A 25,671-nucleotide genomic window follows, 5' to 3' on the forward strand; every position below is an offset into this window, starting at 1 on the left:
GGCACTCAAAGGTAGCTCTAGAACTTGCTCTATCAGGGCTAGGCTCCCAGGCCTTCAGGCTGGTCCCACACTAGTGTGTTTGGACAATATGCAAATCAGCCAAAAAAGATGACATAGACAGATGGTATGAAGGAAAGGCAACCTGACATACAGAATTACACAAATGAGTGGCATATAACACCCTCATCCATCAAGCAAGAATGAAAAATTGAAATTCAGGTGCATGTCCAAATTTATATTATCTACATGTCCATAAATGCAAAGACAGACAATGAATGGTTTGAGACTAAAGAAATAACTGGAACCAGTGAACAATAATTGAATGAGTAAGTGGGAAAGTATTTTGGAACCTATTTGAATGAATCTGTATCATCACAGGAAGATTGAGAATGACAAATGAAAAATGTCTATACCTGAGTATACCATGCACCATACCTTAGTATATATTGGTGTGACTCATGCAACATGGCCTAAACCACATATCCAGGCAAAACTCCGTGCTAGTCTATTCAAGACATATAAAAACAGTTATAGTCATTTCAAAATGCCTAATATGACCCTCACTCAGAAGTCACTATTTGGAACTGTGTTCCCTCTGCTGAGGTTTAGGGGCTAGAAACCTCTTACCTCCCATAGACAATGTTCGTTCTTTCTGTACATCTTGAATGTAGTAACCTAAATTCTTCATCCTTTGGATGAGTAAACCTTATTTGATTTATTCGAATACCACCTATGTCTGCTCTTTCTATCCATATATTCATGCCACTGACATTTGTCAAGAGAATCTTTGTTCAGACATATCATTCTTAAACTGGTTAATATTCTAATATCTTACATTAATCTACAAGGGAGAATTACTGAATACTTTTAAACACAGAGATATTATATTTAATATACAGATATATACATATAATTAAACAGATACACACACAAATTTATTTTTCATTGAGTATCTTTTTTTTAAGATTTTATTTATTTATTTGACAGAGAGAGAGCGAGACAGTGCAAGCAGAGGGATCCCAACTCGGGGCTTGACTCCAGGACCCTGGGAACATGACCTAAGCTGAAGGCAGATGCTTAACTGACTGAGCCACCCAGGTACCCCTTCCACTGAGTACCTTAAAAGCTTCAGTTTTGGAGAATAAATGTATATAATGTTGGCTTAAGCTAATGATGTTCCAACTCTAGCTTTGGAATTCCATTCAGCTCAGTTTCAATTACAATTTTTTTTTTTTTCAAAATGCTAAGATTTTATTTGGAAAGCTTCTTTGTTATACAGAAAGTAAAAAAGCTGTTAGAGTCTTGGTGTAACCAGTAGCCACAGATGGTTGACTCCCCAGTCACAGCTCTCCACGCTACGGCAAGTCTTACGTGAAAACCTAACAACACTTAACAATTCTGTTGGAGTGAAGTCTTCAAGCTTGATGGTGAATTTCCCAGAGGAACTAAATGGAGGAAGATGCAATGTCATAGGAACGATTTTTTTTTTTTTTTTTTTTTTAGGTGGATAGGTGTCCTGGGGTTTGTATCACAGCTACATTTTTTTTCAAAACAGCTACCAAATCCATATGAGCAGTCCAACCAAAACTGAACAGTTCCTTTTTCTACAGGTTATTCAGGGGCTTACTCATGTCCTCCTTCATCGTCTGTTTCTCTATTCCTCTTTTCATCCTTCTAATTTCTTCCCCCTTTTATCTGCCTCTTCATCTTCATTGACTCCACCTTCATCAATTTCTTCATGTTCAAGTTCTTCTTCCTCCTCACTGACTTCACCTTCATCCTCTTCCCCTTCTCCATCTCCATCTTTGTCCTTTTCATCATCAAATCCTTTCTCCTCCCCATCCTTATCATCATCATCTCCCTCTTCATCCTTCACTTCTTCATCCACACATCCATCCGGGCATCCAAGTCAGGAGCTTCCCGATCGTCTCGGTCAGAACCATCCACGTAGGTCCACTGGGACACGAGTTTGAAGACACTCTCTCAGTAGTCGTTCAGGTTCGTTATTTCCCAGTTAAACAGAGGCAGGCTTTCCAGATATTCCAACTTTTTCAAAGGCTCCAAGTGGATATTGATCTCCCAGTTTATTTCCACTTCAGTTGAGAAGGGTGAGATTTGAAAGTATTTCTGCCAGCATGTCCAGATCTCCAAAGATTCTATTGTCACTAAGCTCAAGTTTTTTTCAATTTAGATAGCTTGGGGAGATGTGAACCTGAAATCAAGCCTATATTTATCAAACTAAGGAATCCTAAATTCAGACAGTCAGCTGCTAAGCCCTATTTTCCCATCATATGATATACAGTTGTCCAGGACAAGTTCTCAGACAGCCACCAGGGCCCAGTCCCTCAGCTCCAATGGATCTTCCTCTTCGTGTCCATGTTTCTTCCTTCCATCTCTTTTCAAACTTAACTTTTCATGGTGGGGGTAGAGCGACGAGAGGCTTCCTGGCCTGCAGAGCAATGGCCCTTGGGAGGGGTCCACTGGCAGCAGAGGCCAGCTACACAGTCACAGGCGGTGTGCAGGCAGGTGAGGGAAGCCCCAAGAGGCCCAGTTCACTTTTCTATTTGGGTTTTCTACCATATAAAATTGTGGGAATTACATTGTGATTATCTAAAAAGAAATGGCATATTTAATTTTTTCAAATGCTAGCATTTAATAAAATAGGATATATGTGTTTGGTTTCTGAAATGCACTTCTTGTCCAACGAAAGATGAATGGATAAAGAAGATGTGGTTTATGTATACAATGGAATATTACTCAGCTATTAGAAATGACAAATACCCACCATTTGCTTCAACGTGGATGGAACTGGAGGGTATTATGCTGAGTGAAGTAAGTCAGTCGGAGAAGGACAAACATTATATGTTCTCATTCATTTGGGGAATATAAATAATAGTGAAAGGGAAAATAAGGGAAGGGAGAAGAAATGGGTGGGAAATATCAGAAAGGGAGACAGAACGTAAAGACTGCTAACTCTGGGAAACGAACTAGGGGTGGTAGAAGGGGAGGAGGGCGGGGGGTGGGAGTGAATGGGTGACGGGCACTGGGTGTTATTCTGTATGTTAGTAAATTGAACACCAATAAAAAAAAAAATCTTCTTATTAAGAAGAAAAAAAAATGAAATGCACTTCTTAAAAAAGTATATAAAAGCCTTATTTCCACTGGGAATTTTAAGTATTTCTTTGGATCCTTATTGATTATTTTCTGTTAAATAAATGGATTTGTAATCATAAGGAGCTGAGCATTATTGTTTAACAAAATTAGGGAGTATTTTAATGTTATAATGAATAGACAGATATCATCTGTAGTGTAAAGCAGAAAAATTTAAAATAGCTAACATGCAAAACCTTGTAGAATTTCAATCCTCGATACAGCAAAAACCTAATTGATTTTCTAACATAATAAATGTTTTTAATCTTTAGAAAAGAAGTGGTGGCAAATCCTTAAACATTATATATAAAAATAAAAAAGCAATGTAAGTATGATAAGACCATTAACAATAAAAGAAAAATATATGTTCGGCTTTACGGTTAGGTTTTATGAAATTTGAAATCGTTTTTGAATTAGACCAGATTTAGTACTATGCTAAATGGATCATTTCAATACAGTTGTAATGAACATTACCATGTACTGTATAGTAAGGAAATAGAGCTTAGCTTGCCAAACTATCATTCTTGGAAGCTCTGCCAATGCAAAAATAGCCTCCTTCCGTGGTATAATATTTAAGGGGATTTTAAGAGGTTTTAAAATTCTTTAGAGAATTATTAGAAGTTACTTGATAAAAGAAGCAATCAGTTGTGAGTTTGAAATAGCATCACATTGCTTGTTTCCCATCTAAAAATCCTTCTGCTTTTGATGGCTGTTCGTCGCTTTGCTCGGCCATTCAGTATTATAAAGGAACTATTTTGTGACCATCTGCCACTTATCTCTTTGGCCCCAAACTCCTCTTCTCAGATCACTATTGATTCTCCAAATGGACCCACCATAAACTAAATGTAGCAATTATTACATTTAGTTTAGAAACAGCCTTTGCCACTGTAAGTTGTATCTAGATTACTAAAGAATCACTCAAAAACAACCAAGAAAATGAAGGCATTTCCTGGAGGCAAAGATTTTTTAATTGCTACAATTAACTTTAAGTCTATATTATCATCATTAGTCCATATTTTCTATTTTTTAAAATAAATTAGCCACACAAATTTCCACATTTAAGTCTTAAGCAAATGCTAACACAGCTGGTCCTCCCAAATGCATTCATGGTATAATTTTTTGAACTATGTGCCATTTCTATTCAAAATTGAAATATCCTTCAGGAAAAAGAAGCATTTAACATAAAAAGGTATTTGAATTAAAATCTTTTCTCTGGAAAGGCAAAACTGTTTGGACAATAAAATTATCACTGGTTGCCAGGGGCTGAGGGTCATGGAGAAGAGATGACTAGATGGAGTGCAATGGATTTTTAGTGAAGTGAAATGATTCTGTATGGTAACATAATGGTAGATACATGACTTTACATACATTTGGCAAAATCTCTAGATACGTACAACACAAAGAGTGAATTCTAATATAAACAATGGGCTTTAGTTGGTAGTAATATGTCAATAATAGTTCATCAACTGTAACAAAGGTACCACATTAACGCAAGATGTTAACGACAGAGGAAATTGGATGGTGTGGCAAGATATGGCAGGGTGAGGAGAGGCAATAAATGGTAATTCTCCATACTTTCTATTCCATTTTGTCTAAAACTAATAGTGATCTAAGAAATAAAATCTATTTGTTTAAAAACAAAATGAAACAAAATCCTCCCTCTCCCTTGCCTCTTTTTCCTTCATTGTGATTTTGTGTATCTGTCCTTAAGTTAATGTAGAAATATGTGGAGAAGAAAATGTTGAAAGTCTGCTATGAAATGAAATGGCCCAAATCTCATGAGAAACTCAAGTAGAATTTCTGTCAACATAGATTGTTAACAGACATCATGTTGGCCTGTCCATTTAATTTCATTGTGGTTCGTGAAGCAGGGGTGATGAGCAGAGATCCCCATTTATAACTCCCTGATGGAAACCAATCAATTGATGATCAGACAGGTGTTTAAAAACCATCTTGTACTGACTGAAACAGTTGATGTCTACAGAGTACTAGTCCTCCAACATGTTCCCAGGCCGTGTATGACCAGGGACCCATAATGGATTTGAGGGGGGGGCAGGTTGAGGGCAGGAGTGTTGTTGTTGTTGAGTTCTTTCATATGTTGAATCTATGTATTTCAGATTTCAATATATATTATGGTGTTTGGCCCTGTCTTTTGGGGTTATTAGAAAGAAAAGGATAAGTGTTCATCAATGGATAAACAGATAAAGAAGACACGGTACACACACACACACACTACACACTTACACACATGCACAGTGGAATACTATTCAGACACAAAAAAGAATTAACTCTTGCATTGTAACAACATAGATAGACCTTGAGGATATATTTTTTAAGATTTTATTTATTCATTAATGAGAGACACAGAGAGAGGGAGGTAGAGACACAGGCAGAGGGAGAAGCAGGCTCCATGCAGGGGGCCTGACGTGGGACTCAATCCCGGGTCTCCAGGGTCACGCCCTGGGCCCAAGGCAGGAGCTAAACCGCTGAGCCACCGGGGTGCCCAGCCTTGAGGATATTATGCTAAATGAAGTGTGTCAGACAGAAAGACAAATACCATATGACCTCACTGGTATGTGGAAGCTAAAACAAACAGACAAACAAAACAAGTTCATAAATACAGAAAATAGATTGCTGGTTTCCAGAGGCAAGGTGGGGGTGGGCAAAATGATTTAAGGGTGTCAGGAGGTAAAAACTTCTAGTTATAAAATAAATCATGGAAATGTAATATACAACTTGGAGATTATAGTTAACGCTATGTATTGTATATTTGAAACTTGCTAAGAGGGAAAAGTCCTTGTCACAAGAAAAAGAAAATGAAAGGAGAAGTGATACAAAAAGTAGAAGATAGGGAGGAATCAAGTGGAAAAGATGGCAGGGGTCTTCCTCATTCTGGTTAGGCTATGTTGTTACTGATTGAATCTGTAGGAGTCCTCATTTATTATTCTAGAAAATGTGTTGATCCAAACATCACTAGTTTTTGTCACTGCAGATTGAAACCTAAGTTTGTAAAATTCAGTTGATATCAGGGCATCTTAGTGCCACAGTGGTTGAGCATTTGCCTTTGGCTGAGGCCGGGATCCCGGGGTCCCGGGATCGAGTCCTGCATCGGGCTCCCCACAGGGAGCCTGCTTCTCCCTCTGCCATGTCTCTGCCTTCTCTCTGTGTTTTTCATGAATAAATGAATAAAATCTTTCAAAAAAAATTCAGTTGACATCATATAATGAAAACAATACATATTTAATAAGATAATTAAATAGTATGTTTACCGAGCACCCTCTTCTACTCTTAAATACTCATATATTTGAAGGGAGTTGTTAACAATGTAATTCACTGTGGGAATTTTAGTGATGGGAGCAAGAGTAGGAGGTAAATAAGAAAAAAAAGGTTAAGAGAAAATCAAGCCATATTCACTGACACTTCTAGGTTAACATGTGCTAAGCTGACATTTGAAAGAGACTTACTTAAAACACATTCATGAGGGACGCTACTGAACATTAGGAATCCCAGAAATGTGTCCCGTGTGTTGTTAACTCAAACCTAAATTCCCCATATTTAGAATAACTACTTTAACTCAAGGGTCACACTAGTATCTCACTTTCCCAATCTTCCTATTTTCTCTGATAAAGAATGTCTCAGTTCATCAAGTGAAAGAGAATAATTTAATGTTTCCTTAACCACTCAATTTTTTGAATGAAAAAAAAAAATACTTTCAGTTTAACTAGGGACATGATGTGCAAGTGGGAATGAACAAATCCATTATCTCTAACCCAAGGACATTAAAAAAAAATCCTGCTATAGAAAGAGTCTCCCACATATTCATCATTCTCAGGGTGAACTGTGAAACTTGTTAAAGAACAGATATGAAAAGCATTGCCAATATGTCAACCACCTTAATACCATCCAAACTTCCTGCAATTGCTGCATTTTCTTCTGTAAGAAATGTCAAGATTTCATCAAAAAGTCTTTTAATTTGGATAGTCTCCATACAGTTGTCTGGCTATTTTCACTCTCTGGTTTGCAACTTCTCTTATACCAGTTGTCATTTCTGTAACCTTTCCAACAGCAACTGTGCAGTCTTGGGACCATGATGCAGAATATCTCACTCAACAATCCTCCCACAAACCATCTGTTTCTAGAGACATCAACAACTGTTGGCATTGGGAGATTCTATGCAAAATGGGGAAGAAATTGTTCAAAACGATACCGTGAAACTTTCTCAGAGATCTCAAAACCATAGCATAAAAGGCAAATAATTGACATACAAAAAAAAAAAAAAAAAAAAAAAAACAGTATTATTTGAGTAAAAGACTCCAAGTCTGGAAAAATAAAATAAAACAAATAAAACCCAAAAGACCGAAAGTCCCTCACTCTTCCATCACATTTACACAAAGTTGCACATCAATTTTAATTACAATAATAAATCTCTATAAAATTATGCAATATGCAAACAAAACATCTACCCCAAAATGTGAAAACATTCACAAGACATTCACTCCACCAAACATGGCCATATATATATATATATATATATATATATACTCTTTCAGTATAAAATAATCAGCATCAATCTTTGTGCAAAATCATAAATGGAACTTTATTATCTTCCTGCATCTTGATTTGAAATCCCATTGTCCTTGAGATATAAATGCTCACCAATAATCATTTTTAACTCACTTTAATAGGGCAACTGAATTGTTTTAGACAGATTATTTTTTTAAGACTTATTTATTTATTTTAAATAAAGACAGTATGGAAGCAGGGGGAGAGGCAGAAAGAGAGGGAGAGAAGCCGACACCTCGATGAGTATGGAACCCGTTGGGTGGATCCCAGAATCAGAGATCATGATCTGAGCCAAAACCAAGAGTCAGACGCTCCAACAACTGAGCTATCCATGTGGCCCTACACAGATTCCGCAAGAAATAAGTGCCCCCAAAACACTAATTAGAATTATAGTTGGCAATGTGATTTCCTATACCTTTATTATGATTTCCAAAATAACCTTGTGAAATACAAAGAACAAATATTATCACCAATTTACAGAAAAGTATTTGGTGAGTCCTTCAAAGTCACATACCTCAGAAGTAATAGAGATGGAAGGCAGAAAGCATTTTTACAATTCAAAAACAGGGATCCCTGGGTAAGTCAGTGGTTGAGTATCTGCCTTTGGCCCAGGGTGTGATCAAAAATAAATAAATAAATAAACAAACAAACAATTCCAAACGGTTCAAATTCTATTCAAACATTATTGTTTGGGTTGAGTTTTTAAAATAAAATATGCTCTCTTCCTTAATTTTCTAATATTACTTACCATCATATCATTGGGGTACATAGACGATAACTGGTTTGAATATAATATATAATATTTTAAAAAAGATTTTTAAATGTCTAACACAAATGCCCAGATCTTAAAAAACTGAGGGGTCTTATGGGTTAGGAACCACATCTGATTAATCTTACATAGAATTGAATAGCAAAATTATATTATAAAGTTTAAGTCTTACTTTAAAGACTGCTCCTAAAGATCCAAGTTGCCACATAATACAACTTAATCCTGGAAAGGAACTCACAGACAAAATACCTTTCAGATTCACTTCCTTCTTTTTTAATGGATTCTTTTGTTACTTTTTGTTAGCTCCCAGCCTGTTAAATTTCATGTCATTAATGCCTAATAGTTAATGTTTTGGTCTATTTAAGGCCTAAAGCTTAAATGATTTGAGTTTAATGATTAGCAAGTCTGTAATAGTGCTGTGCCTCTCTTTGGATCTCAGGTCTGTGAACCAGAGTCAGAGCATGTTTTATCTCGTATGTATTATTCATCACTCTCATACTCAGAGGGAATTTCCACAGACATGAAAGCACTTTAATTTTTCTTTTTCTAAGGACACATTCATGTCCAATTGGACCAATTACCACAGCCAGTTAACTCTCAATTATGTGGGCAAAACAAACTGTATCACTTAAAAAGGTGTGATTGTCACTACGAGTGATCTTTTTGTAAACGGGCAACTGTGTCAAAGCTATACAGACTTTCCGTCAAAGGGCTGAGTAATTATAAATCTCCCAGATGTTAGCAAACTTCCCCAAAGTGATGTCAAACACGGGCATTCCCTTCCAGTATTTTAGATCATTGGTTCTCGGAGGCAGTTTTGCCTCTCCGTGTAATACTCAGCAATGTCTGAAGCCATGTTTGGATATCACATTGGAAAGAATAGTTATTTGTGTCAAAAATGTCAATAGTGTCAAGGCTGAGACACCCTGACCCTACACGGGATCATACGTGCAATGGCTACTCCAAATAAAATCTGGCTACTCATTACCCTCATCAGCTTGTTTTAAATTGTAAGAACTGAATGAACTAGTTTAAGTTATTATCTCTTACTGTAATATCTGATTATTGTTTTTAAATTCTATTTTCCTATTACATATGGTTCTAAACCCTATCTCGAGTTTCTCTTCTGTAGCTTTCAGTGCATAATGAATTAGAGAAATGGAAATTATTTCTTTTTTTACATTGGGAGAGGAGATTCCTAAAGGTCTCGTTTTAGATCTGGGCTGTGAGAATTTCAGCAAATTGCTCCTCCACTGCTCTCCACCTGAGTTGGAGAGAGAGAGAATAGATACATGATACAATGATGGATGGATAGATAAACAGATAAACAGGAAGACAGATAGACAGAAAGAGTAGATAAGAGCTTAAACCCTAGAGCCAGGCTCCCTAGGTATACATCTTGGCTTCACTACTTACTGGTTGTATGTGTACTTTGACAAATAATATACTAGGAGCCTAAGCTTTTAAATCTATAAAATTGGCAAAATATTATATTACTTTATTAAGATTGTCCAGAGGATGAAACACACAAAGCCCTTAGAACAGTTCCTTATGTATAATGTGTTCAAAAAATATCAGCCTCCATGTATTTATTTAAATGTTTCACCCTCAATAATATTGCTTTAAACTTAATAAATAAATTTATTACTTAAAATGATTTTACTTTTTCTGAAACACTAGAATCTTCTGAAAATTACACGATTGCTTTCAATAGCTTCAAATGATAAACAGATACATATTCAACCATGAACCTCTATAAAATTAATCTAATTCTCAATGTATTTTTGATCATAATTGGAAATGAAGAGTAAAAATGAAATTAGTGTATCACCAGAGAATGAATAGATTTACCAATCCTGCTTTTTCATTTATATTGATTAAAGTACTTTTTGATCACCATTTCAAATGTAGAGTGAAGATGTTTGCATCATCGGAAAATAACTGGATTGACCAATGCTGCTTTTTCATTTATATCTATTAGTACTTTCATGCTTCTGATCCAAATTACCCAGGCTTCAGTAATTTATTTTTCCAGGCTTATAAAGTGCTTTGGGTGTTTTTGATTGAAGTTACTCATTTTTTCATCACTATCATTGATCAAAGTCTTCCTACACTTTTCTTTTTCTCCACAGTAACTTAAATATGTATCCTTATCTTCAACTTTCTGCTTTAATCTTTATCTTAAAATGTCTTATCTCACCATGTTTGCACTGGTTTGTTCCAAATGACTCTTACCTGAGGATTGCCCTCTGTTATGTACTCCCAAGGGATCAAATTCAGTAGGTACAGGGAAATGAGAGAGAGAGAGAGAGAGAGAGAGAGAGAGAGAGAATGAGAGAGAGAGAGAGAGATGATAGATAATAGGTGATTAGATAAACTTTTATATGTTTATAAGTATATAGCTATAAATATATGATATTTATATATCTATATAGCTGTATTTTAAATATATAGCTACAGATGATGACAGAAGTGGTTGGGTAAATCTGTAGGTTTGTCTTATATAGATTTTGATGTTTACCACAAAGGACATGATGATCCACAGTGTAGGTTTATACAAAGGAAGATCTAGAGTTTTTCTCCATTTAAATGAGATAGTCTCCAAATTATGTTGGTCAATAGTTTAACTGTGAAATCCTCAATTATCTGAAAACTGCCTTCTAATACCTTCAGCCTCAAAAAAAAAAAAAAAAAAAAAAAAAAATGCCTTCCGATACCCTCAGTCTTGAAATGGAAGATTGAGGACAAAGGAGTTCTTGGTGACCCAGAGAAGGCATCTGGAAGAGTGAGAAATAGTAGCTCTATCCTATGTGAATTGACAATCATACAGTTAGTTTTGCTGGGATGCATTATGTCAGGTTTTTAACAAACTATCTGTAAGGAAATAGAAGTGTATTTCTCAAATGTACAGATTTGCACGTAAATAACCAGACACAAGACAGATAATATAGCCAATAAGCAAGGAGATATAAGGCATATTGTTTTTTTTTATATATATATATATCAATACCAAAACAATGTTTTTTGGAAAGCTTTCTAAAACAGAACTTTCTATACCACATGCTGAGTAAATAAGGAAGTTTCACAAACCTTTCTTGAAATACCAGATATAATATTTTATGAAATAAGGTTGAGCTTGACAATGTTTTATAACATACCTAATTCTGAAGTAATATAATCTTATAATAATATGGGATATAAATTGAGAGCTGAAAAATGTGTACAACACTGTGCTTCATTAATGAGAACATTTATTTTTTTCCTGGCTACTTTCACTTCTGACACATGCCCCATACTTTCAATCAATGACTACTCCTAGGATGCTGGATTAAATCTACATGGTTTAACTACATGTCTAAAAAAGATCAGCCTGGTGCCTCTGGAAAAAGTGTCATTGGAGCTTGAAATGAAAAGTTGATTTTTTTCTTCATTTTCCTGTCCTGCCATTTCCATATAATCAGCTCAAGTGAACACAGCACAGGAAACACAGATCAAGGTATTGCTTCTTTCTCCAATGTTAACACATTAGTTGGTCTTAGGTAAGTTAATCACTTACCAAGGTGTTTGTTCTTTTCCTTTCTAAATTGTATATTATTTGGAAAGTAACACTATTCTTTCTCAGGCCTAAGTTTGAGGATTTGTAAATTAATGATTTTTTAAAGTACCTTGAGGGGTTTTCTTTGTTATCTTTTTAGGAGAGTAAGTAAACCACACAATTATAAAACAGAATTCAGTGTGACTTAGCCCATGTTTGATTCATGAAGTTTTGCAATGGAGCATTTAATGCATTTCAGTAATGCTTTGATTTACATATTCTTTTTACATAGGAGAGACACTCAAATTCACGGCAGCTTCCTTAAGGTTCATCTTGGTCAAAAATTCCTAGATGATGCAGCAGAGGCTCATAAAATATCTCTGGGAATTCCAGAAAGATGCATCAAAGCTTTGGAAATCTTTTAGGGTATTATAACTCTCATTATTTTTTAGTCACTTATAGGGTCAAACAAAACTTGCAGATGAGAAGAACCTTGTACTTTAAGGCATACACAAAATTTTGACTCTGCAATAAGCAAACCAAGGACTGCTTATGCTTTTTATCCAGCATTTTCAGCAGCAACAACCTTAACAAATGTTCAGTGATTCATACAGTTAATTATTTCTGCTAAATTTTTGATCAATAATATAAATTCTATAAGAAATATTGTTTAAAAATCCAATTAAATTAATAGCGAAGTATTCCAAAACTTAGGAACATGGATCAATGTTCATGTGATATATCCTAGCTACGCATGGTTGTAGGAAATTATGATTTTTGTGAAGCCAACATAGACCAAAGTGATAATTATATCAAGCATCTTAACACTAACCTTGCTGGGAAATTATTATTGACCTTAAGAAGGTTCTGGTTTGGGGACACCTGGTGGTTCAGTTAGATAAGCATTGGACTCTTGATTTTGGCTCAGGTTATTAGCTCAAGGTAGTGGGATCAAGCCCTACCTTGGGCTCTGCACTCAGCATGGAGCCTGCTTGTCCCCCTCCCTGTGCTCCCCTCTTCTGCACTTGCTCTCACTCTCTCTCTCAAACAAATAATAAAAATAAATAAGATCTTTAAAAAGAAGTTTCCATTTCCCCCTCCCTTTGGTGATTGAGCTCTAATATGATTTTGGTACCTTATGAAATACTCTTAAATATTGTAATATTTAACATATACAAAAATATAAATTTTACATACAGAATGAATTTTACTTACATAGAAAGTGTACTTTTTTAACTTAGCATGGAAAACTATTATATTACAGGTATTTAAGACCATTAAGTTTACCTTCATATGAGGACAATTGATTCTACCATGGATAGCTCTTATATGTCATCAAGGTGCCAGAAATCTCCTTTTTCATATCTGACTAAATGCTCCATCTTGCCCATTCCTGTCTATTTTTCTCCACCTACTTTTTTCTTCATCTCACTCTATATAGTTTCCATCTCTACTTTTCCAAATTATGTTTAGGGGATCCTTAAAAAAATGACACATCTCTTCTCTGCCCATTTCAGAATCTATAGAGAAATAAATGTCAAAGTGGGATTTCCAGGTAAATATCTCGATAATTTAGAGAAAATTTTTGTAAATTATCTTTTTTTCACAAAATCAAGCAACAATAAAATCTGGGCAAAATATAAATTAACAGGCATATTTCTGTCAGAAGCCATCAGGGAGATACCAAGGAAGCCAGGACTTGAGGAGCCAGTATTCTGAAGAGAAAGAAGTTTGTTGAAGTGAGCCTAATGCTACTTTTCCATCACAGGATAATTCTTAAGTGACAAGGGGTGAGAGGCTAAGAAGGTGGAGCAGAGAATGGCAGCTGAAGTAGGGGCACTTTGAGTTCAACAGTAGGCAGCCTCAATCTCAAGAGTTATGAGTCTGAATCACAGAGCATATCATGTATTCCCTTATATATAAATAGTAATGGCCCTATAAAACTTTAGTTGAGTTTTAGATCTTCCCCTTTATGCTAGAGCTTCTAAGGCCATCCATGAACCAGTTCTTCTGACTTCCACATTCTGATCCAGATTCATCTGGACACTCCCAAGCGAAACCTCAAAGTAGTTATAAAATTGAATAAGTGACAAAACCTTAAGCTTATTTCTCTTAGTTTTCTAACTCATGGCACATAAGAGACAGATGTTTTGCCACACTTTTCTCCACTGGATTCAAGTTACAATAAACGGAAAGTAAAAAAAAAAAAAAAAAAAAAATCTGTTCAGGTATTTTTAGTTTTTATTAATAAATTTAATCTGAGAGAATTTACTTTTATGTAAATAGAAACCTCTTTCTCATATGTAGATTCTATGAGAAATGTCCTTAAATGATAAAAGTTTTTCCCATATCTTCCAAATGATCTCCTTCAAATTTTATCACTACTAACTGCAGAATTCAGGTCAGTTTAGTATTTATTTAGAGTGACTAATTTGTCAACTAGTGCAGATACTGTCAGTCAAAACTATGGAAAAATAGGAAAACTACATTCCAGCATCAGAAACTGTTTACTAAAAAGTCTAGGCTTATTATAGGCACATTCTTATATGCTATGGCTTCAGCACATTTTCTTGTATGAACAATTTAATAATAAATGCAAGTTTTGTAATGGAAGCTTTCACTTAGAGTTATTATTTTTCAAGTTTAATCATGCAAATAATACAATTATCTTCTATTTTGTGTGCAAGTTCTATATATCATGGAGTTCTTAAATTCTAGCTTATATACTACTATGGGAGCAAATGAAACAAAGAAATCGAATATTAAAACTTATATTTACATTTATTTTCACCATAATATAAATAAGAAAATTTAGATTTGCTAATATTTAATATATAAATAAATATCAGAGCTCTTAGTCAAATATCATATGCCAAATGGAGTAAAACCAAAATATTTGAAAAAGTCATAACTACTAAAGGATTCATACTTCCAGAGACTGTAAGTACATTTGGAGTCAATTAAAGTTTGAAAAAGACCAAGATTTTAGAATAAATCCAGGTGTAATTTTCAAAAATTTGAGGTTTTTTTTTCCCTCACTTGATCAGCCTTTTAAAAGATTAGGTTCATAGTTTGGGTATACATATATAAATATCTGCATTACAATTTCCGTTTCTGGAAATGGGATGAAACCAGAGAAATCTGTGGAGCGTCTGATTAGTGCTTAACACAATTAATTGGATGGCTAGTAGATTGGAATTTAGTCATTTCAGGAATTAAATCCTGTGGGGCACAGCTGCCAAAAGTGTCCTATTTTTCACAGATTAGACAATGTTTAATTAATAGATTAAAGGTAAGCCAAGCAAATCATAAGCAGTACTCAGATTTATATTTTGACTAGTCAGATATAATGTATAGCAGAAACCTATTATGCTTATTTAACAGAGAATCACTCAATTTCGAGCTAAAAAGCATTTGCTGGTTTTGGTCATAAATCATTCTATTTGAGTCACCATCAGTTTGGTTTTATATCCAATATTTATTTAGCTCATTATGTAATACTATTCATGATACAAAATACAGGCCATTATTTTGTACAGAAGTATTTTGCTGTGGGATTTGTGGAATATTTATTGAAAAATATTTTCTAAATGAAAATTATAGAGGATATATTTATGGATACTTGACAACAAACACGTACAACGTTATGCCCCTTTTCGGTCTTAGCTAATAGATGATTCCTTTCTAACAGGCAAGTTCTATAGCTCCATATGCTTACATCCTATTTCTTGGAGAATACTGAGAAGTTCTGAAGATGAAAATTACATTGTGGAAGGAACCGTGTATATGCATGCCCAGTCAAATGACTGGGAGATGTGTCACTGTCAAATCTTGACACTAGTCAAAATTTGCTATGCCTACAACGGAGTCAGCTCCATTATGAATGCTAAGGACAGTGACCAAGCACAGACTGTAAAAAAACAAAAAAACAAAAAAACAAAAAAACAAAAAAAAAGCCTTAAATGGGATGTTTACTGTTTAAAACCCACAACCTCAAAACCACAGCTAATACTCCTCATCTTCCTTCTCTACCACCCCTTCTAGATTTCCCTCACCTTCAGCCAACCCTTCCACAGGTCTGCATCTCTTTCTGGGAGGTGTCATCAAAACTCTATCAGTGAGGTGTGAGTCCTCATTTGCCTTGCCCTTACTAGGATACAGCAGATGTAATTGCCTGTGTATATTTATTATCACATACGGAAGCACCAAGAGCTTCCTGTATGAGTCTTTTGAGTTTCAGACATATTCCTCCTGGATCCCTTTAGGTCACAAGAACCCTCACTTCTCATGATAATTACAATTTTCCCCATCCCATTATAGTCACTCCTTTTTTGCTTGCTTGTATATTAGTATGAGGAAACCAGAATTACAAGGTGAAAATTGGAGCTCTAAGCTCACCAGAATTTTACTGAGGTCCTAATGGAATTATACTCCCTTGAAGGCCAGCATTTTAATCCTTTAAAGACCAAAATTCTGGAGAAAAGAAGTACAAAAATTATAGCTCCCAAGTGAGTCACTTGGCTAAACAAGAAGTTCCACGCCTCTTTCCACCTCTGATTTCTTAGACTCATTTAATCTGTCAGAAACTTAGCATGTACAACAGTTATTGGTTCAAAATATGTAAGATATCTTAAAAAATAGGACACCAATCTTGCAAAGTATCATTCTCAAAATAGTTTCTGAAGTGTGTTTTTAAAAAAGACATTTCCATTCTTTCAGGACAGCAGCTAGTCAGTGACATCACATATGATAGAACCCAAGGATCCCATAATCATAGGTTCATTTTCAAGCTCTCTTTTCTTTAAAAGCATCCCTTGGTCCAGTATAATTCTAGCAGGAACCTATGTAAGTAAATAAAAAACTCTGAAAGTCTTAGCATAGTGATGCCAAAAAAGCCCTTAGGGCAGAGATAACAAACCCACAGAATACAATTCAAATCTCAGGGGTGATAAATCACTGTTCCCTCCATATAAGAGGAATTTAGGCAGTCGACCTATCACTGAGTGGGACCATATCAAAAACTCAACATCAGTCAAGCAATGGCAGGAGACAAGCCAGTCTCAGCAAAAGGAACCCCATGTTTTTGGTCTTATGCCTAGACTCTACTTACCTCTGTCACCATGTCTACTCCATTCATGGGCCCATTGTACAAGTACTAAGGTGGCTGAGGACAAAGCCTATCAGATCTACATGAGTCATCTTGTTCACCTAGTCATAAAGTGTCTCTGTTGATTGAGGTTTTAATGAGACAAGAAGAAGAAGAAGAAGAAGAAGAAGAAGAAGAAGAAGAAGAAGAAGGAGAAGGAGAAGGAGAAGGAGAAGGAGAAGGAGAAGGAGAAGGAGAAGGAGAAGGAGAAGGAGAAGGAGGAGAAGGAGAAGGAGAAGGAGAAGGAGAAGGAGAAGGAGAAGGAGAAGGAGAAGAAGAAGAAGAAGAAGAAGAAGAAGAAAATCTGCACATGTGCCCACTCCTATCCATCCATCAATACATTTCTTCCTTCTCCAGAGCTCTTAGTCTCTGATCTTTCTTGCTCCTTCCAGACTTCTGTCCAACAAACCAATTTATCACTTCTCAAAATTTTGAGTATACCCTATCTCTAAGAACTTCTCTCATGATATTAAGGTGATATAAACATGTGTACTACTCACAGTTTAGACTGTTGAGAAATTCTACAACTACCCTTATGGCTACACATGCATGTAGCTATGGTTCGTTGGCAGTCCATTTTCAGCTTGCATCAATGTATTGAGCTGAACCATCTGTGAACCAGATACTAGTCTTCTTGTCAGCTCTGAAACAATATCTGCAGTTATTCCCCAGCTGTTGGGTTGGACAGCTTAGTCAAAATGGGTTTATAACCATTAGAAATCACTGCACAGTTTATTTGGCTGTATTTTGTTTGTGTCTGTTTGAGTACCCTCTCCCTCACCCCATAGGGTTCAGATGAGCGATGGAGGAAGTGACAGCTAACTATGCAATTCCTGCTGTGTTGCATTAGAACTGGCATTATATAGCAGAAATCAACTACTGTACAATTCTTGGGTTTAACCATCTGTATTTAGTTCAATGGAGTTTTAATTTAAATGAAGCTTTGCTAGTTTTAAGTGCTAAGCATTTTTGCATTAAAGTATTCATATAATATTTTGAAAAAAAAATCTAAGCTTTGGGAAAAGCTTTCCTACCCACAAAACAGTTACCTGTTCATAAAACTTGATTGTATCTCTGGACTAATTGCAATTGGGTTCTGAATAATTAATTTCCATGGCATGTTGGCTCAGTGCTGCTCTTGCTCAACTTTGTGACTTAGTAGATCTAATAAGACCCATCACTTGATGATTAGGACTGCTCATGTAGCCTTACTGTCCCATGGTTAGTCACTCAGTCTCTAGTAGAGCCCAATGCAAGTTTAGAAGCTACTTTTTGAAAGTTAGTTTTTTTTTTTTTTCAATTTAAATTCTATTAGCCAACATACAGCACATGATTATTTTCACTGTTGACAGTGATTCTCTGCTGCAGAAGACATTGCCTTCCTCCAGAACATGAAAGGTCTATTATGTCTATGGGGGGTCTAAATAGTCTATGTACCTTTTACTGAAAGATTCCAAGAGACCCCAAAGAATTGTATCTACTGGGTCATATAGTCTGAGCAGGAAAGAAACAGGAAAGATACAAAAACTTGATATGCAGACCTGTCCACTGCAGCTGCATGTGAGCTCAGAAGATTGAATGGATATGGAATGAGTCATCAACAACCAGCATTTATCTATGTATGCATTGTGCTAGCATTTGTCTATGTGTGCACTGATTTATCATGCAAATGTTTTTTTTACTCCTACATAAAATACAATCAAATAAAATATAAGTTGAATGAAATGTAGAAAATAAGGTAATATAGCAGAAAGAAAAGGCCAGGAATGAAATTTTGTGTATAAAATCATGTAAAGTTTGCTGCACGGAAAAAAACACACAGCATCTTTTAATGCCAGAAATGAGGCAATCAGTAAAACAAACAAACAGAAACACCAAGAGAAAGAACAACAACAAAAAATATTGGAAGTGTATCAAAGGGATTCAGGAGTCCTGCAACAGCATAAATAAAGTGGAATTGGAGTATAAAATGAAGTATAAAATAATAAATATCTAATATTAATATTGATATCCAATACATTTCCATATTAACAAAATTACTAAACAGAATATGCATAAGAAAAAAATTAAATATCCTGTGTAGATAATTCCAACTAATTTATGTAGATATTTAAGAATGGAAAGAAAAATTCTCCACATATTAGGTGTAAACTGGCATGGTGACCTCCTTCCAAACTGTATAGTACAATACTTTGTTATAGGAAGTAGCAAGGAGGAGAGTAACTGTACAGTGGGGAAACTGAAAAACCACTACCTCATCCAGGTGATCAAGGTCAACATCAACAGTGACGAGCAATGTTGACTGTATGTACCCTTGATATGATGTAATGAGAATAGCAATTTACCTGAGTGTTCTTCTTCCCAAAACCTTTAATTATAACCAAATAATAAGAAAAAACATTAGATAAATGCCAGCTGAAGAATGTTCTAAACCATCTCACCAGTACTCAAAACTGTTCAGGTCATCAAAAAACCAGCAGAGTCTAAGAAGATGTCCCAGCCACAAAAAGCCTAAGAAGACATGACAATTAAATGCATTGTATTATCCTGAATGGACTCTTGGAATAGAAAAAGGATATTAGATAAAAACTAAGGAAATCTGAATTGAGAACAGATTTTAGTTAATAATGTATCAATACTAGTTCATTAATTGTGACAAATGTACCATCCTAATGTAAGCTGTCAATAATAGGGAAAGCAAGGAATGAAGTCTATGTAAATTCATTGTACTAGTTTCACAATTCTCTAAATCCAAATTATTCTAAAATAGGAGTGCATTAAAAATTAAGCATATTAGTACAAAGATTAAAAGGCACAATACTAGAATATATTATATAAGGTAATTAAAAATCCATTAAAGATAAGCTACTATTTCAGAATAATGAGGGATAAAACAAGATATTAAGAATGAATAAAGAAATAATTGACCTATGTAAAATATGAAGCAAAACTTGAAAATCAAAAGCTACAGGATAAAAATGAGAACATAAAAAAAGCTCTGGAGAAACAAAGATCTGTGTGGGAAGCTGAGAAAGGAGCTAAAGCTTAATGAGGTAAAGTCTACACTTAAGGAGAAACAGAAAACAGATGAAGGAGAGGCTGAGATGAATGGAGAGGGGAACAACATCTACGTAGAAACAAGCCACATTTTCCAGCGACATCAAATGTATATAAGAAGATCGCTGTGCATCACGGTCCTGGATAGGAAATCCATCCTGGCTAAGACCCTTAGCACAAAGGACTGTTTTTATACTTTTTCTCTCTGCCTCTTCCTTATGCTCAAGTCTTTAGAAATGAGCTAAGCTTTCCAAAGTCCTTTGCTTTTATATTTCAGATAAAGTCGAAGGGTAACAAGTGGTTGTGAGCAACTAAAGAAGCTATGCATTTGCTTGTGCCGTTAAAGTAACTTTTAAAAAAGAAAGGAAATAAAAAGAACTTTGAAAGGTGAAAATAAATGTTTAGATCTGGGGAGCAACTGGGTGGCTCAGTCAGTTAAACACCAGACTCTTGGTTTCAGCTCAGGTTGTGATCTCAGGATCATGAGATGGAGCCTGGCACTTAGCCCCAAGCTCAGCTCAGAGTCTGCTTGACACTTTCTCTCTCTCTCTCTCTCTTTCCCTCTACCTCCATCCCATTCTCTCTCTCTCTCTCTTTCTAAAATAAATAAAATCCTTTTTCAAAAAGTTTAGATTTGGCATTTCTTGAAAACAAGATTGTATGAAAAGTTAGGTGACTGTAATTTTCAATTACAGATGCTATATACATACCATCTTGGAGATAATTAATTAGATACATCAAAGGTATATATATCTTTAGCTGAAATAATTATTATAACTGAATATGTATCAATCATACACATTTATGCATGGTCTTATTAAAATTAAAAATATTCAGAGAGATATGTTCATCATTTTGAATAATCTGATTTAACTTTCAGAAATGTTTTTCTTTTGTCTTTACATTTCTCCTATACTATCTTCAACATGTTTTAATAAACTTATAGGAAGACACGTTTTTATAAAATAAGTACATCTTTTTCTGAGCTTACCATGAATACAATCCCTTTTCTCAGAAAATGCTTTCAAGTCAAAATACCCCCTGAGAGGCAGAGCTCTAAAAAAAAGGCAAATGGGAATCAGGGTATCTGCTATATATCTAAATACCTTAATAATTCATTAACTTACATCTGCCTGGGTGGCTCAGTTGGTTAAGTGTCTGACTCTTGATTTCATCTGGGGTTGTGATCTCAGGGTCATGAATCTGCCCCAAGTCACTCCATACTGGGTGTGGAGCCTGCTTAGGATTCTCTCTATCCCTCTCCCTCTGCCCTTCGTCTCTTCATACATGTGCGCTCTCTCTCTCTCTCTCTCTTTTTCTCTCTCTCTCTCTCTCCCCTTCTCTCTCAAAAAAACATTTAAAATCCATTAACATAATTTTTTCATCCTTTTCATTATGTAATACAGCAGTTGTTTAGAGAACTAAATATTTTATGTAAATATGAAAATAATATTTTAAATAAATGTTTGAAATATTTGTTACAAAGGAGTTGTTTTACAGTGATTAACTGAATTTTTTAAAAGGAAATTATTCATCTGCATATTTCAAAAAGCATATTAATATTGTCATTGGATTAAATCAAATCGTTTTCACATATTCCACTTTTTATTAATATTGACTACTTTTTGCATTTGAAGTAGAACTTATGACTGAGAATGTGTGAGAAATAAATTAAGATTTGGAAAGAAGTATGTTAGACATTATTTTTACATATGAGAAATTTCCTTGTTATAGTTACATTAAAAATTTTACGATAGTTGACTATCAGAAATAATACGCAAAAACTTGTCTTGAAGGGAAGGTTTTTTGTTATTGAACATACTTAACTGTGGTTTTTTTACAAACATCTTACAATTTCTTTTACTATCACATACCTAGTGAATTTTTTTTCACTTTTAACTAGATTCTATTTTAATCTGATGGCAGACTAAAGACTGTGTTAAGGCACAAAGTTAAATTATTTTGGAGCTGTAAGAAAGACTCCAGTGTTAATATAATAAATTTCTCCTTGTACAGAAGAGAGTAAGTCCAAATCAACAAAGATAGCTATTAGCTAATCAGAATCAGGTATCTACGAGTAATTTAATTACATCAAAGGAGATAATGTATGTATATGTCACATGATGGATGAATATTCTAGTTCATAAGGTGTACATTCCACTGGAATTTTTAAATAACCACAAAGAAATTCTATTTGTAATGTATATTAGAACATATAATTATTGAAGAGACTGTCTTTCTTCCAATGGATAGTCTTTCCTACTTTATCGAATATTAGTTGACCATAAAGTTCAGGGTCCACTTCTGGGTTCTCTCTTCTGTTCCATTGATCTATGTGTCTGTTTTTGTGCCAGTACCACACTGTCTTGATGACCACAGCTTTGTAGTACAACCTGAAATCTGGCATTGTGATGCCCCTAGATATGGTTTTCTTTTTTAAAATTCCCCTGGCTTTTTTTTTTTTTTTTTTTTTGGGGGGGGGGGTGTCTATCCATTGGAAGAAAGACAGTCTCTTCAATAAATGGTGCTGGGAAAATTGGACATCCACATGCAGAAGAATGAAACTAGACGACTCGCTTTCACCATACACAAATATGAACTCAAAATGGATGAAAGATCTAAATGTGAGACAAGATTCCATCAAAATCCTACAGGAGAACACAGGCAACACCCTTTTTGAACTTGGCCACAGTAACATCTTGCAAGATACATCCACGAAGGCAAAAGAAACAAAAGCAAAAATGAACTATTGGGACTTCATCAAGATAAGAAGCTTTTGCACAGCAAAGGATATAGTCAACAAAACTAAAAGACAACCTACAGAATGGGAAAAGATATTTGCAAATGATGTATCAGATAAAGGGCTAGTTTCCAAGATCTATAAAGAACTTCTTAAACTCAACAGCAAAGAAACAAACAATCCAATCATGAAATGGGCAAAAGACATGAACAGAAATCTCACAGAGGAAGACATAGACATGGCCAACAGGCACATGAGACAATGCTCTGCATCACTTGCCATCAGGGAAATACAAATCAAAACCACAATGAGATCCCACCTCACACCAGTGAGAATGGGGAAAATTAACAAGGCAGGAAACCACAAATGTTGGAGAGGATGCGGAGAAAAGGGAACCTTCTTACACTGTTGGTGGGAATGTGACCTGGTGCAGCCACTCTGGAAAACTGTGTGGAGGTTCCTCAAAGAGTTAAAAATAGACCTGCCCTACGACCCAGCAGTTGCACTGCTGGGGATTTACCCCAAAGATTCAGATGCAATGAAACGCCGGGACACCTGCACCCCGATGTTTATAGCAGCAATGTCCACAATAGCCAAACTGTGGAAGGAGCCTGGGTGTCCATCGAAAGATGAATGGATAAAGAAGATGTGGTTTATGTATACAATGGAATATTCCTCAGCCATTAGAAACGACAAATACCCACCATTTGCTTCAACGTGGATGGAACTGGAGGGTATTATGCTGAGTGAAGTAAGTCATTCGGAAAAGGACAAACATTATATGTTCTCATTCATTTGGGGAATATAAATAATAGTGAAAGGGAATAACGGGGAAAGGAGAAAAAATAAGTGGGAAATATCAGAAAGGAAGACAGAACATAAAGACTCCTAACTCTGGGAAACGAACTAGGAGTGGTGGAAGGGGAGGAGGGCGGGGGGTGGGGGTGAATGGGTGACAGACACTGAGGGGGGCACTTGATGGGATGAGCACTGGGTGTTATTCTGTATGTTGGAAATTGAACACCAATAAAAAATAAATTTATTTAAGAAAGAAAGAAAGAAAGAAAGAAAGAAAGAAAGAAAGAAAGAAAGAAGAAAGAAAGAAAGAAAGAAAGAAAGAAAGAAAGAAAGAAAGAAAGAAAGAAAGAAAGAAAGAAAGAAAATATAATTATGTTGCTTGATGGTTTTCTAATACATCACATAAAAAGGAAAGACTATCGCCTGCTTATCTCAATATTTGGCAGCATATCCTAGGTCCCTCAAGCAAAAAAGAGTAACAATTTTCCTGACCACATTCTTTTATACAAAGATTTACAACATTAAGCACATACATATACAGACATGTGCAAGTACATACGATGTATATAAACTACATTAATATTTTAAAGTATAGTTTTTATATAAATAGATATGAAAGATGCATAGAAATAGCAAATGGAAATATATGGATGAAAATAGTTAAATGTTGAATGAAACAAAAGGTGTGGTTTTAAGCTCCTTTTCCTTTTTTCCCCTTAAACTCATCTATATTTTCTAATTTTTCTAGGATAAACTGCTTGCCCAGTGAAACTTTCTAACAATAAAAATTATTTTACAATGAAGCTGTATTTCTAAGCATAAATATTTCTTCATGAAAGCAAAGCCAAGTCGTATATTTTTCAAAAACAAAGTGGGGTAATGACTAATGATATATTTTAAATATATGTTTCAGCATAATAGAAAAAATAGTAAAGGATCATTTATAAATATCTAGGCTTCAATTCTTAGTGTGTTTAGTTTGTCAAACTCTAAAAGTAAAGTATCAAAGCATAATTCATTCCAAAGTGCTTTTTAAAAGATTTTTTTTATTTGAGAGAGAGAGAGAGTATGAGCAAGGGGGGAGAATTAGAGGGAGAAGCAGACTCCCCACTGAGTAGGAAGGGCAATGTAAGGGTAGATCCCAGGACCCCGAGAACATGACCTGAGCTGAAGGCAGATACTCAACCAACTGAGCCACCCAGGCACCCCCCCAAAAAGCTTTTTAAAAATTGCGACATATTTTTTAATATATATATATATATATATATATATTTAATTCCAGTGTAGATAACATGCAGTATAATATTACTTTTAAGTGTACAATATAATGATTCAGCACTTCCACACAACACCCGGTGCTCATCACAACAGGTTGCTCATCACCCATCACCTGCTTCACCCATCCCTCCACCCACCACCTCTGTTTTTTAATGTTTTTCTATAATTTTTTTACCAGCAGTTAGATACTTGAAAATTGGAGTGGATTAAAATAAACAAAAAACTATTTCCCAAATGAAAACAACTTATCACATGTTATAATTTCTGTTTATTTAGAACCTTTCCACCTCCAGATGCTTTTTAAGATCAGTTCATAAAATTCCTTGAACAAGAAAACATTTCATCATGTGGAAATAAATAGTAAGTTACATTTTTCTTATTTGGATTCTGTACTTTTTTAGTTTTATTCCAAAAGAATCATTGCCTACCAAGAAAGTGACCCGAATTGGGATTTAGAGGAAAAATAAACACAATTAGAGAAAATAAGAAACAATATCAACAACACTAAAAACTGTAACAAAAAGACAGTGGACAAATAAAGGAGTGAAAAAAAAATAAAGAGGACTTCATATGAGTGTTAAAAGTAAGTAAAATAGTACCTACTCACAGGACATGGAAGGCATAAATTCTATGAT

At 35.0% G+C, this 25,671-nt stretch overlaps 1 long non-coding RNA gene and 1 pseudogene across 6 annotated transcripts in view; one reads left to right on the forward strand and one right to left on the reverse strand.

Moving 5' to 3' along the window:
• The window catches only part of LOC102156717, a 108,742-nt gene that overhangs the window by 15,479 nt on the left and 67,592 nt on the right, over positions 1–25,671 (forward strand). For 4 of the 6 annotated variants that reach the window (XR_005384948.1, XR_005384946.1, XR_005384949.1 and 1 more), the window contains exons 4-6: positions 988–1,098; positions 11,802–11,978; positions 25,313–25,396. This is a non-coding gene — a long non-coding RNA (uncharacterized LOC102156717). Of the gene's footprint in view, positions 1–987; positions 1,099–11,801; positions 11,979–25,312; positions 25,397–25,671 lie in introns of those variants that run through there. The other 2 variants (XR_005384950.1, XR_005384951.1) reach the window with 2 other exon arrangements.
• On the reverse strand, positions 1,624–2,378 carry LOC100685186 (annotated as a pseudogene).

The sequence above is a fragment of the Canis lupus genome, chromosome 37 (genome assembly GCF_011100685.1).
Source record: "Canis lupus familiaris isolate Mischka breed German Shepherd chromosome 37, alternate assembly UU_Cfam_GSD_1.0, whole genome shotgun sequence".
Classification (NCBI taxonomy): domain Eukaryota; kingdom Metazoa; phylum Chordata; class Mammalia; order Carnivora; family Canidae; genus Canis; species Canis lupus.